We start from the raw sequence: 14,118 nt of genomic DNA on the forward strand, positions 1-14,118 counted from the left end.
TAGCCTACCGCTTGGATTTGCCGGCAGAGCTTAGCCAGATTCACAACACATTCCATGTGTCGCAACTTAGGATGTGTGTCACAGACGAGGTTGCGGTTGTCTCGTTGGGTGATATCCAGGTGGATGAGAGTTTGAACTACATCGAGAAGCCCATTTCCATCTTGGATAGGAAGACGAAGGTTCTTCGGAATAAGGAAGTAAGACTGGTGAAAGTGCAATGGCAACATCGGAAGGGCTCCGAATGGACTTGGGAACCAGAAGAGGAGATGCGAGATCATTACCCCAATTTGTTTGAGTCAGCAGACTTCAAGGACGAAGTCTAGTTCAAGTGGGGGAGACTTGTAACACCTGGTTTGAATTGGAAAGGATTTATGCATGGACTCGGCGAGTTGGGAGGTCAACTCGTCGAGTAGGGTCATGAGATCATGAAACGCGGAACGGAACCGACTCGACGAGTTGAAGGGTCGACTCGGCGAGTCCGAGATGTTTAAAGAAAACCCTAAATTTTGGGTTTGCCCCCTATATAAACGTCATTATCCGCCCCACTAGCCTCCCTTAGCACCATAGTAGAACGTTTATGTCCGCAAACCCTCTTGTGTGTGAAGTAAGATCAATTGGGAGCTTATCCTTGAGATTTTGGGGAGGATTCTAAGTTTGAAGAGGAAGTATCAAGGGAGAAGTGTTAGATCAAGCATCTATTTCGTCTTAGGCATTGAATTGAGGTATGAATCTGTTACCGTGAGCCTATATTCTATTTGGGAGTTGTGACCAACTTTGAGGAAATAGAAGCAATCTTAGATCTGGACCTATCACAAGGATATGGTTCCAGATCTGGACTTTCTTAGGTCCCAAATGTCATAAAGTTGCACCTTTTATTAATCCCATTCCCTCTCCATGCATGAAAACCTTGTTTGAAGGTTAGTTTTGGTGCTATGGCCATGTGAGGCTATGCATGCGCGTAAAGTTTGCAACTTTACGTGACATCTTCACTAGGAGAGTATGGATCTGAAGTTTGAAACCTTAAACCCCCTGGAAATGACCGAATACGTGAGAACTCGTCAAGTCCCTCTGGCGACTCGGCGAGTCGAGAGGGTTTTCTCATTTACGGCCAAGGGTTCACGGCCAAGGGTTCACGGCCAAGGGTTTACGGCCAAGGGTTCACGACCAAGGGTTTACGGCCAAGGGTTTACGGCCAAGGGTGTATGGTTGGTGGTTTACAGCCATAAACACCAAGGAACTCGACGAGTCCCTCGGGTGATTCGGCGAGTCGATGAGTTAAGCAGGGAACCCGACGAGTAAATAATGGTACTCGACGACTCAAGGTCAATATGGACTGTTGACCTTGACTATAGACTTTGACTTTGACTAGGGTTGACCCTGGGGGTATTTATGGGATTATGCTGAGTTATTTTGTCACACCCCCAAACCAAGGATGGCGGAAATGTCCGGGGGTGGAGGACTTCATGTATAGTATCATAACAACAATTGTAATAGTAATTCAAGCAAACACAACCAACATATATATAATTGAAAAAGTTACATCATTGTATGAATTACATGTTTACGAATCAATTACAATATGTTGACAAAATATGAAATAGTAGACGCCATAGCGTCCCATCCTCAAAAGCACTTGGTTACCTGTTTAATGATTTCCTGAGAATACAAGTTGTTTTGAAAGAGTGTCAACACAAAGGTTGGTGAGTTCATAAGCTTTTGTTTGGTATTATTAAAAGCCTTTCGTTTGTAAAAGTAGTATTTGTGTTAGAAAATCCAATATTTTCCTTAAAATGTATATGTAGTCTTAAATTCAAAGACCGGTATGTATAAGTAACTTTTCTTACTTATAATAAATAATGTAAGTTTAAATCGACATAAACTCGTTAAATTTTAATGAATTTCCCGTAAATTCCAATGTTTATTAATACTTTATGTGAGTTTATTATAACCATGCTATGACCAAGGTTGCCTAAAACGACGTTCTTCAGGCGTCGGAAATGTTATGACATTTGTCACCCCAGACCTATCGGTCTAACTGTTGCATGCAGTTTAGGTGTGGGTTTGTCAAACCCAATATAGATCTATACACAACTATCACGCTCTCCCTCAAGGAGACTCTGGTTACAATACAGGACTTAATGGTAATTTGAAGTAAATGTCTCACAAAAGTCATTAACGAATTTACGTGTAGTGTAATGAAAGCTTGGTACCGTATGGCCGTACCTTGCTTAATGAAAATATCCTTTGTATAAATGTACCCTTTTTAAATGTATGTGTTATGTAATGTTTCATAAAGTCATTAATGGAATTACGTGTTATGAAAACTTGGTACCGTATGGCCGTACCTTGCTTAATGAAAATATCCTTTGTATAAATGTACCCTTTTTAAATGTATGTATTATGTAATGTATCATAAACTATACCTATTATAGTTTATCAACCAAGGGTAGTACGTAGTAATGTATGCAAACTATATTCAAAATAGTTTATTAAATGTTTGAATGTATCGGTTGTACTTTGATTATAATCACTTGTTATTCTTTATATTTTATATGTCTAAATCCATTTGTAAACTGATGTGTGTCTAAATATTAAGATAAAATGTCATATATTGCAATAACATATAATCACATAAAGATATACACCTTACTCAACATGTTACAAGGTGAAATGAAATTGACACCAACTTTTTGTTGTATACAGTTTCTGTTACTGTTCTTAGAAAATTTATAGAAAAATCATCAAAGCTCTAAATCCAAATCCGCAAATTCTGAGAGTTTGGAATATGAGTCTAGTTTGTTCGTAAATTTTATCATGATTTTTAGTGATCTCTAATAGAGGTGAAAATGTTCATAATCACAGACTGGTCCGGGTTTGCCTTTGAAATGATAGGCCGTTTTGTAAAAATCACCATAAATTGTAGAAAAATCATATGGAGATGTGCAAGTAGCCATTTTAAAGCTAAGAGTTTGAACTACTTGCACCTGGAACAGTTTTGAAAACTAAAATATTTAAGTTGACCAAAACAGTCAGTGATCGAAGTCCATATTTTCTGATGTAATCTGTTAGAAAAAGTTTAATTGTGTTCTTGATGATTTTACTTGTATTCCCCCCCTTAAAACTTAAGAAAACATGTAAATGTAGGGGTATGAACTCACCCTATGTGGTTTCAGTAGATGAAAGTAAGAGAGAGGAAGTGTTCAACCCAAGAACACTAAGAAGATGTCTTGATGATTCGAGAATCTAACATCGAATAAGATGGAATTTGTGTAAGATATCAATGATTTGAGTAGAATGGAGTGTAATAATTATATGAATGATGAAGATACTTACTAATTGAAGAAAGAAATCCCTGGAGAAAGCCTTGAAGTTCTTGAAGTTGAGAGAAAAGATGAGAGAATTTTGGAGAGTGTTCTTTGGTTGCTAAGTGTAGAATGAAAGAAGTTAATGAGAATGAGGAGAGATTACCAATTCTCCAGCTCTTAGAACGTGGGAAGAGCTGGAGATTGGGTGTAAAGGTCCACTAAGGTGACAAGGGGTAGTGGGAAAGAGTGGCTAATCATAGAGTGAGGTGGTGGTGGTTTGCTTTTGCCATAAATTAAGGAAAAGCAAATATTCCCTCAATAATTAGTTCAACCACTAATTCTTTTAATATATTTTTATAAAAACCCTGGAGATTTATATATTTTGGGGCCTTAGTTTATAAAATAAAGTTTTGGGTGAAAATCTCACGTTAAAATAATGAAAAACGGAGTTAAAACGAAGTCGTAGTCGAAAAACCGGTAAAAAGGGGCCGTCTGCGAGACCTCTCGGATGGGGGCCGAGACTTCGGACCCTCGCATGCGAGGCTGCTGTCTAATGGCTTCGGATTCGGTCTCCTGAGAGGCTTCAGCTTCGGTCCTGATGAGAGGCTTCGGATCCGAGGCCTCGGATGAGAGGCTTCGGTCCTGAAGTTTCCGTTTTGGGTCCTTAAGGCTATTTTACCCGTTTTTACCCCGTTTCAAGTGGTTTTTGACCCGGTTAAGGGTCGGGATGACCCGAATGATTCCAAAAAGTTATGGGAACTTTTAAGAGAGATTTGGGAGAGATTTCAAATAGAAAGAGATAGAGTGAAAACGATTTAGAGAGGTTTCGTTTGTGATTAATTTGAGTGTCCGGCTTCATAACGCAAGGTTCGTAAACCCCGTTAAACCGTGTTTTAGTGTCGTACACACTCCCGATTAGTGTGCAATAATGTTTTATCGTTTTGGTTCGTTGTTTAGCACTGTTAAGGCTAAGGAAAATCAAACACATGAACTTTCCAAATGATAATTTCTCATTAAAATAGCGAATTGTATAGTGATTACATAACGTAAACCCTAACATACAAGGGTTATTGGAGTTGACCGGTTTGACTTGTTGACTTTGTTTGACTTTGACTTGACCGAAATTTGACGGTTGTCACATCATCCCCCCGTTAGAAGGAATTTCGTCCCGAAATTTTCATTTTGACTGGGATTTCAAGAGTTTGGGAAGAGATGTGGATACTTTTGTTTCATTTGATCCTCGCGTTCCCAGGTGAATTCGGGTCCTCGTTTAGCGTTCCAGCGGACCTTCACAATGGGAATACGACTTTGCTTTGTTCTTTTGATCTCTCGATCCATGATTTCTACCGGTTCTTCCACGAAGTGGAGACTCTCGTTGATTTCAATTTCGTCAAGAGGTATCACGAGGGTCTCGTCGGATAGATTTTGTCAATCATATTCTCGGGGTTAAAAAAATAAAGTTTTATTAGTTACCTATAGCGACGACTTGTCGTCACCACAGGTTTAATCTATTACGATGACTTGTTGTCGCTATAGGTTTTTAACAAGAGCCAACGACATACCTATAGCGACACACAAGTCATAATTTGCATGTGTGAAGACTTGGAGTACTTTCTAACTGGTTCATGTGTGAAGACTTGGAGTACTTTCTAACTGGTTCATGTGTGAAGACTTGGAGTACTTTCTAATGAAAACTGTGCTACTGGGGAAATTGGAAACTGGTACGTAGCTTCAAAGTCAAGAATATGCAGTAGGCATGTGATGCATTAAATGCATGAGGCACACAAGTCATAATTTGCAGCAACATATCCGTATATGTGTGTGAATTGAAGAAGAAGGTTACGGCTCAAAGAATATATATATTCATTTTCTCTTCATTTGTTAGATACACAATAACCATAACATCATAGACTATATATATTCCATTTCATTTGTAATTTTCACTAGTTTATATTCTGCGAGTGTTACCGAAATCATTTATCAATTTTTCAGAAGTGCTTAACTTGTTTTGTTGCATTCCCAACAATTTGCTATTAATTACTTCTCCCACTTTACTTATATAAATCATCACATTCTTACCGCGACTTTTAACTTCTCCATCACAAATGGATCCACCTGCAGATCATCAAAACCCCATAGATGACCTCGATTGGTTTCAGTACTTTGATCATCAAGATCTTTTCAGGTATATATAAACGTCACTCATTACACCATCTTACGCACAGAAAAGTGATTTTGTCGACATTGATCAAAACATGGTTTGGATTTGTAGTGATCAAAAAGAGTCTTTTATCGTTTTGGATTTGATTATCTTGAGTTTTTTTTTGGATTTTTGCAGTGGTGACATGCTCAACCATCATGATTACGAGTTGTCGGAAAAATTGCATGAAGTGCTCGATCAGAACGTTTCCACAGTACTTAACAAAGATCAAAACATCATTTCTAGAAATGAGTTTCACGATCTTGATCCCCTTGAAGATATAAGCTTATGGGATTGTTGGGAGGATGGTAATTTACCATTGGTTAGTTTTAGTGAAGACTGTAAATCCGGTGGTGAGGCTACATGTAGTTCTAGTGCTGCCACCACTGATCACGGTGGCCGGAAGGTGGCAAAGAGATTGAGACCATTGGAGTTTGAAGAGATAGAGAAGTACTTTGAGATGCCGATAATCATAGCAGCAAAGGAACTAGGGATAAGTTTAACAGTGTTGAAGAAAAGATGCAGAGAGCTAAACATAAACAGATGGCCTCATAGAAAACTTAAGAGCCTTCAATCCCTCATTGAAAATGCCAAGGTAAATTATGATAATAACCTTCTATACATTACTCATGCACTTGGTAACCAAAGTAGTTTTGGTATTTTCTAAAATTTTAATTGTTAGTTTCTTTATAACTAAACATAGGTCCTAGGCATATGCCACATCAAATCAATTGATTTACTACGATTTCCTGATTTATATTTATATAAACTTAACTCATTGTAAATTTTGTGAACTCACATGAAAAATATATTGCATCTACCTTTTAAAAAAAATTAGGAGTTGGGATTAAAGGAGGAGATAGAGACGTTAGAAGGGCACAAGAAGATGATGGAGAAATTGCCAGGTATGGAATTGACAGAAAGAACAAAGAAGCTTAGGCAAGCTTGCTTCAAAGCTATTTATAAGAAGAGAGGACTTAACAATCCTTAGCCATTTTGTTATAATTAGTGGATTTTAATCTACATTGTATGTGTTTTTCTCTTGATAGTTTGATACCCTTTTTAGTTTCATTTTATGTATTTGTCTATTGATTTTTAATGCAGAAAATTTTGTATAATTTGGGTATTATAGTTTGTATTATGTATTTAGCCATATTCTAGATTGCCGACACGACTACGCCGACGACTCTATACCAGAGGTCTATATAAATAGACTTATGAATTTAGTAGGAATAACTTGATTATAATCTTGTGATTTGTTCCATGTCTGATCCACCCCTAAGATTCACTTGACATGCCCCCAGTTATGTGTAATTAAAATTTTATTAGACTGTTGATCCTAATGAGTCTACCCTAAGTCCACAACCAAACAAGGAACAGGTCCTAAGGCGGACTCACCATTTCTAGGTCAATCATTCCTTAATTACACATAACTTCGAGGTACACCTAAAGAATCTTAGAGTTACCAGTTGTAAATTGTTTGTAATACCAAGTAGTGAGATTCAATGAAATAAAATGCATGCCTATTTCATTGATAAACCTTTTAGTAAATATCCTTACCATTTATATACACATGTATAATTTCGCACTTTAGTGAACTATTCTTGGTGTTTCTGTTAACGTCTTGGAGACGGAGTTATGGTAGTGGGTAGAAGTAGGTTTTGTACGGGCGTTAAAATTTACACATCATGTTGCTCGTGCGAGAATAGGGGTAGAAGAGATAATTAATAGACGCCTAATCCTATAATTACTTATAGGGGTGATACTTATTAATTACGTCTATAATCACGTAGTGCATATCAGTTATACATAATTTGAGATAGAATAGACTTTCGAATAAATGACTCTACTCTAAGTCCACAACCAAACAAAGAACAGGAAGTAGAGCAATAGTCATAGATTCTGAGTCTATAATATCTTTAATTATGTATAACCTTGGCGTATGCACTCAGTTATCATAGGCCTACTAATAGAGGTCTTTAGTTTTCACATAAGTTGGTTATAGTATCACCAAATACTCCTATAGTATTTTTAGGTGTTTAGATTCGATTCTTAAAGTATTCCCTGTAGGGTGTAGTTAGGTTGTTAGATTTGTTGCCCATTATGACTATCCCCCAGTATATGCAAGTCACTCCTCGGACAGATATAGTTGATCAGGCTATATCCTTCCCAGACTTGATTTACATATACCAAGGCATACCCATAATGTACAACTCCTCTTCTTTTACTTTATGTTATTCTAGTTATAACACTATGTGAGCATGTATGCATGTATTTATACTTTTAATAAGAAACCATTCATTTTCTAAAAGTATATTTATTTGAAAAATGCACAAATCAGAGACTATTAGTCCCAATTGTGTTTATAGTTTGTATATCTTATGTGGTTTGATATACTTAATTCACTATAAACTGTGCTCTGATACCAATCTGTCACACCCCCAAACCAAGGATGGCGGAAATGTCCGGGGGTGGAGGACTTCATGTATAGTATCATAACAACAATTGTAATAGTAATTCAAGCAAACACAACCAACATATATATAATTGAAAAAGTTACATCATTGTATGAATTACATGTTTACGAATCAATTACAATATGTTGACAAAATATGAAATAGTAGACGCCTTAGCGTTCCATCCTCAAAAGCACTTGGTTACCTGTTTAATGATTTCCTGAGAATACAAGTTGTTTTGAAAGAGTGTCAACACAAAGGTTGGTGAGTTCATAAGCTTTTGTTTGGTATTATTAAAAGCCTTTCGTTTGTAAAATTAGTATTTGTGTTAAAAAATCCAATATTTTCCTTAAATTGTATATGTAGTCTTAAATTCAAAGACCGGAATGTATAAGTAACTTTTCTTACTTATAATAAATAATGTAAGTTTAAATCGACATAAACTCGTTAAATTTTAATGAAGTTCCCGTAAATTCCAATGTTTATTAATACTTTATGTGAGTTTATTATAACCATGCTATGACCAAGGTTGCCTAAAACGACGTTCTTCAGGCGTCGGAAATGTTATGACATTTGTCACCCCAGACCTATCGGTCTAACTATTGCATGCAGTTTAGGTGTGGGTTTGTCAAACCCAATATAGATCTATACACAATTATCACGCTCTCCCTCAAGGAGACTCTGGTTACAATACAGGACTTAATGGTAATTTGAAGTAAATGTCTCACAAAAGTCATTAACGAATTTACGTGTAGTGTAATGAAAACTTGGTACCGTATGGCCGTACCTTGCTTAATAAAAATATCCTTTGTATAAATGTACCCTTTTTAAATGTATGTGTTATGTAATGTTTCATAAAGTCATTAACGGAATTACGTGTTATGAAAACTTGGTACCGTATGGCCGCACCTTGCTTAATGAAAATATCATTTGTATAAATGTACCCTTTTTAAATGTATGTATTATGTAATGTATCATAAACTATACCTATTATATTTTATCAACCAAGGGTAGTACGTAGTAATTTATGCAAACTATATTCAAAATAGTTTATTAAATGTTTGAATGTATCGGTTGTACTTTGATTATAATCACTTGTTATTCTTTATATTTTATATGTCCAAATCCATTTGTAAACTGATGTGTGTCTAAATATTAAGATAAAATGTCATATATTGCAATAACATATAATCACATAAAGATATACACCTTACTCAACATGTTACAAGGTGAAATGAAATTGACACCAACTTTTTGTTGTATACAGTTTCTGTTACTGTTCTTAGAAAATTTATAGAAAAATCATCAAAGCTCTAAATCCAAATCCGCAAATTCTGAGAGTTTGGAATATGAGTCTAGTTTGTTCGTAAATTTTATCATGATTTTTAGTGATCTCTAACATAGGTGAAAATGTTCATAATCACAGACTGGTCCGGGTTTGCCTTTGAAATGATAGGCCGTTTTGTAAAAATCACCATAAATTGTAGAAAAATCATATGGAGATGTGCAAGTAGCCATTTTAAAGCTAAGAGTTTGAACTACTTGCACCTAGAACAGTTTTGAAAACTAAAATATTTAAGTTGACCAAAACAGTCCGTGATCGAAGTCCATATTTTCTGATGTAATCTGTTAGAAAAAGTTTAATTGTGTTCTTGATGATTTTACTTGTATTCCCCCCCCCCCCCCTTAAAACTTAAGAAAACATGTAAATGTAGGGGTATGAACTCACCCTATGTGGTTTCAGTAGATGAAAGTAAGAGAGAGGAAGTGTTCAACCCAAGAACACTAAGAAGATGTCTTGATGATTTGAGGAATCTAACACCGAATAAGATGGAATATGTGTAAGATATCAATGATTTGAGTAGAATGGAGTGTAATAATTATATGAATGATGAAGATACTTACTAATTGAAGAAAGAAATCCCTGGAGAAAGCCTTGAAGTTCTTGAAGTTGAGAGAAAAGATGAGAGAATTTTGGAGAGTGTTCTTTGGTTGCTAAGTATAGAATGAAAGAAGTTAATGAGAATGAGGAGAGATTACCAATTCTCCAGCTCTTAGAACGTGGGAAGAGCTGGAGATTGGGTGTAAAGGTCCACTAAGGTGACAAGGGGTAGTGGGAAAGAGTGGCTAATCATAGAGTGAGGTGGTGGTGGTTTGCTTTTGCCATAAATTAAGGAAAAGCAAATATTCCCTCAATAATTAGTTCAACCACTAATTCTTTTAATATATTTTTATAAAAACCCTGGAGATTTATATATTTTGGGGCCTTAGTTTATAAAATAAAGTTTTGGGTGAAAATCCCACGTTAAAATAATGAAAAACGGAGTTAAAACGAAGTCGTAGTCGAAAAACCGGTAAAAAGGGGCCGTCTGCGAGACCTCTCGGATGGGGGCCGAGACTTCGGACCCTCGCATGCGAGGCTGCTGTCTAATGGCTTCGGATTCGGTCTCCTGAGAGGCTTCAGCTTCGGTCCTGATGAGAGGCTTCGGATCCGAGGCCTCGGATGAGAGGCGTCGGTCCTGAAGTTTCCCTTTTGGGTCCTTAAGGCTATTTTACCCGTTTTTACCCCGTTTCAAGTGGTTTTTGACCCGGTTAAGGGTCGGGATGACCCGAATGATTCCAAAAAGTTATGGGAACTTTTAAGAGAGATTTGGGAGAGATTTGGGAGAGATTTCAAATAGAAAGAGATAGAGTGAAAACGATTTAGAGAGGTTTCGTTTGTGATTAATTTGAGTGTCCGGCTTCATAACGCAAGGTTCGTAAACCCCGTTAAACCGTGTTTTAGTGTCGTACACACTCCCGATGAGTGTGCAATAATGTTTTATCGTTTTGGTTCGTTGTTTAGCACTGTTAAGGCTAAGGAAAATCAAACACATGAACTTTCCAAATGATAATTTCTCATTAAAATAGCGAATTGTATAGTGATTACATAACGTAAACCCTAACATACAAGGGTTATTGGAGTTGACCGGTTTGACTTGTTGACTTTGTTTGACTTTGACTTGACCGAAATTTGACGGTTGTCACATATTTACTCATTGATTATAAACAGTTTGGGAAGGGTAGCACAGGACATACCTGAATTCAGTTGCCGAATCAGCTTTGTGAGGTGAGTTTTCTCACCATACCAATGGGTCTAAGGCACCAAGGCCGGCCCATTTTGTGATAGTTGGTTTACTTGTTACGTAGAGGTGTGATATGTATGTGTGCATGATATGTGGTAGAGATAGCCTTTGTGGCTAATGGTAGAGATAGCCTTATGGCTAATGGTAGAGATGGCCTTAGGGCTAATGGTAGAGACATCCTTTATGGCTGATGGTAGAGATAGCCTTTGCAGCTAACGGTAGAGATAGCTTCATGGCTAAGTGACATGTAATATGTGGTAGAGGTAGCTTTATAGCTAATGTGATATGTGGTTTGTGTGGGGTATGCTCTAGGGGACTCACTAAGCTTTCAGCTTACCGTTTGTGGATTTGTTTCAGGTACTTCGGAGCCCAAGGGCAAAGGCAAGGCGTGATGATGCGGCGTGCACTCTATCTCTCTTTTCCGATCAAGTTTGGGGGACACTCTGATGTTTTGGAAATAATAATAATGTTGTAACGTTGGTGGTTTTGAAAACAATTATTGGAATCTCTGTGTTTTATGAAAAATGGTTGACTAATTAAAAATGAAAAATTTCTAGGTAAAATTTGGGTTGTTACAGTATATAATATTGTATCTTGTTCTGAAGCACAAAATGCTACAAAATTAGTGAGTTTTGGAGTTTTTAGGCTCCGGTTTAGATTTAGGGACTTTAGAATGGGCTTTGGACTTGGTTTGTGATTTCTGAGTAGCTGGTATCTCGGAAGGCTTTTTTCGAGATTCTTCTGGAAAGATGCAGTATGTCAAGGTATTTTCATTTATCCAAAAGTCATACTTAACCATTGGTTGTTTGGGCACCGCTTTCCACGGAGGAACAATTTTTTGAGATGTTGCTGGAAGAACTGTTTTCAAAGGTGTTTTAATTGAGTTTTCAATTTTTTTGATTTTCCATTCAAAATTTTGTTTTGAACCTTTAGAAGGCTTCTAAACAACAGTTTTCCGAGCATTTTTTCCTTTGTTTACTGTATTCGCAGGCACATTTAATTTCGTAAATTGTTTTGGTTTAAAAATTACGCCATCCGAGGTAGTAATAAACATTGAAGAAGAAATTGTCCGAGGAGAGTCAATTTTCTTGAATGGGGTCTCAACGGTAACATTTTTTACACAACTATTGACAGATGTGTTACGAACATCCGAACTAACAGGGATAGATGTCCTCTTAAGAATCTTAACAGGCATGAAGATATTGTGATTCCTAGTAGATGGACTGATTGTTTGAGGCACTCTCTTCTCGGATCTTTCAAGGAACCTAGAGCATTGCCTAGACCTAGTTTCTTTTTCAAGAGCTTTCCTAGCTTCAGTCTTTGGATGAACAATGTCTTTCTTGTTCAGCCAGAGTTTCTTTCGAGATTCAGATGATGACTTGGAAGTTTGTCCAATCGATGGATTGTTGAAACGAGGCTTAATTGACACTAGAGTCAATTTAGAAACCACATTGGAGTTGGATACACAGGAATCGGACGAAGTGTCTTCATCACTCTTAAGTTCTATATCACTATCAAGAGACACCCAAAAATGAATTGGATTGGTCCGAGTCATGTCCGTTTGTCTTAGGAATGATTTCCTCAATAACACAATTTTTTGGAGCACCAGAGTTAGGAATGCTAACTCCAGTACTACCTGTGCTAAGTGAAGGTTCCGAAGAAAGATTTAGGTCCAGGGATATCAGAGGCTGAAATTACATGGAATAGGGATTTGTAACAGTGATTGGTTTGAACTCAGGAATCAACGATTGATATTTGTCTGAGGTATCTTGAAGGGACAACAATGGCAAGACAGGGATATCCGAATAAGTGTGGTTCAGAATGTCTCCCATGAACATTAGGTTTTGAAGTTCTTTCAAGGGATGAGCAATAGGTTTCGGAAACTCGCTTCCGAGACCATGTGCTTTGGACCAAGGATGAGGAAAATTATGTGTCATTCTTTCATTAGCTTCAAGAACATCAATCGAATTATGCAAAGCATCAGTTTTAGCATTAAGACGTTTGTTATCTGTTACCCGAATATTTCTTTCACGAATTGAAATTTCACATTTGTCATTTAGAATGATACATTCATCTATAGCCATTACAAGTTCTCTTTCTAAAGATTCTATCTTAAGCTTGCAGTCTTCAAATCGTAATCTAAGACGGATCAACTCACTATCCAGCTTCTCACTAACTTCTATGGCAGACTCATAGGCTTTATGAATAACTGTCATATCTTATTGAATTTGAGTTAGATAAGGTTCGCAAACAGACAAATCAAAATTATTATCAGTGATCATGAATTTTACCTGTTGGATGATGCTTCAGCCAAGTGGATCGTTTGTTGCCATGTAGTAATAGTTTGACTCAGCATAGTCATCATCAGCTTCCGAACCAGAGGACCAGTAACCTTCAACATACTCAATTGACTGTCTAGTCATTAGACATAAGTTCCTTGCAAATTTGTCTTCACCAGATGATCAATACCCATCAACATTCCTTGAACCGTGGTGATTCACCAGGCCCCGCCCGACATTGAGCCCCGCTCGGATTACAGATCTGTCATTCATCAGGCCCCGCCCGATACACACATAATCATATAAACATATAACCTACTAGCACATGCAATAATCATAAAGACCATAGCATACCATACAGTCATCGAGCCCTGCCCGACATTGGGCCTCGCCCACGGGTCCCAGCCAACTATACCATGAAGCGGCCTCGCCCACAGGTCTCACCCATCTTAGAGCTACACAGGCCTGACTCCGACTCGGATCAATGGTCCTCAACCTAAACATAGAATACTCTTCGACAATCGTGAGTGGCGTGCCCAAGGCACGCACTGATTCCCCATTTATGCTCATGACCACCTCCAACGGTAGTCTACCTCGAACTGGTGAATGCTACGATCTCATCACAGTCTTACAACACTACAAGCCAACCATGGTTATCACCCATGGCCTTACCACATCCTAACCATCACATCCCCGCGTATGTTGAGCCGAAACCTGCATCCACTCAGATGTTCGGGTCATACTTCGAATTCC

This window comes from Lactuca virosa, chromosome 3, assembly GCF_052849685.1.
Source record: "Lactuca virosa cultivar CGN04683 chromosome 3, Lactuca_virosa_CGN04683_v6, whole genome shotgun sequence".
NCBI classification, from domain to species: Eukaryota; Viridiplantae; Streptophyta; class Magnoliopsida; order Asterales; family Asteraceae; genus Lactuca; species Lactuca virosa.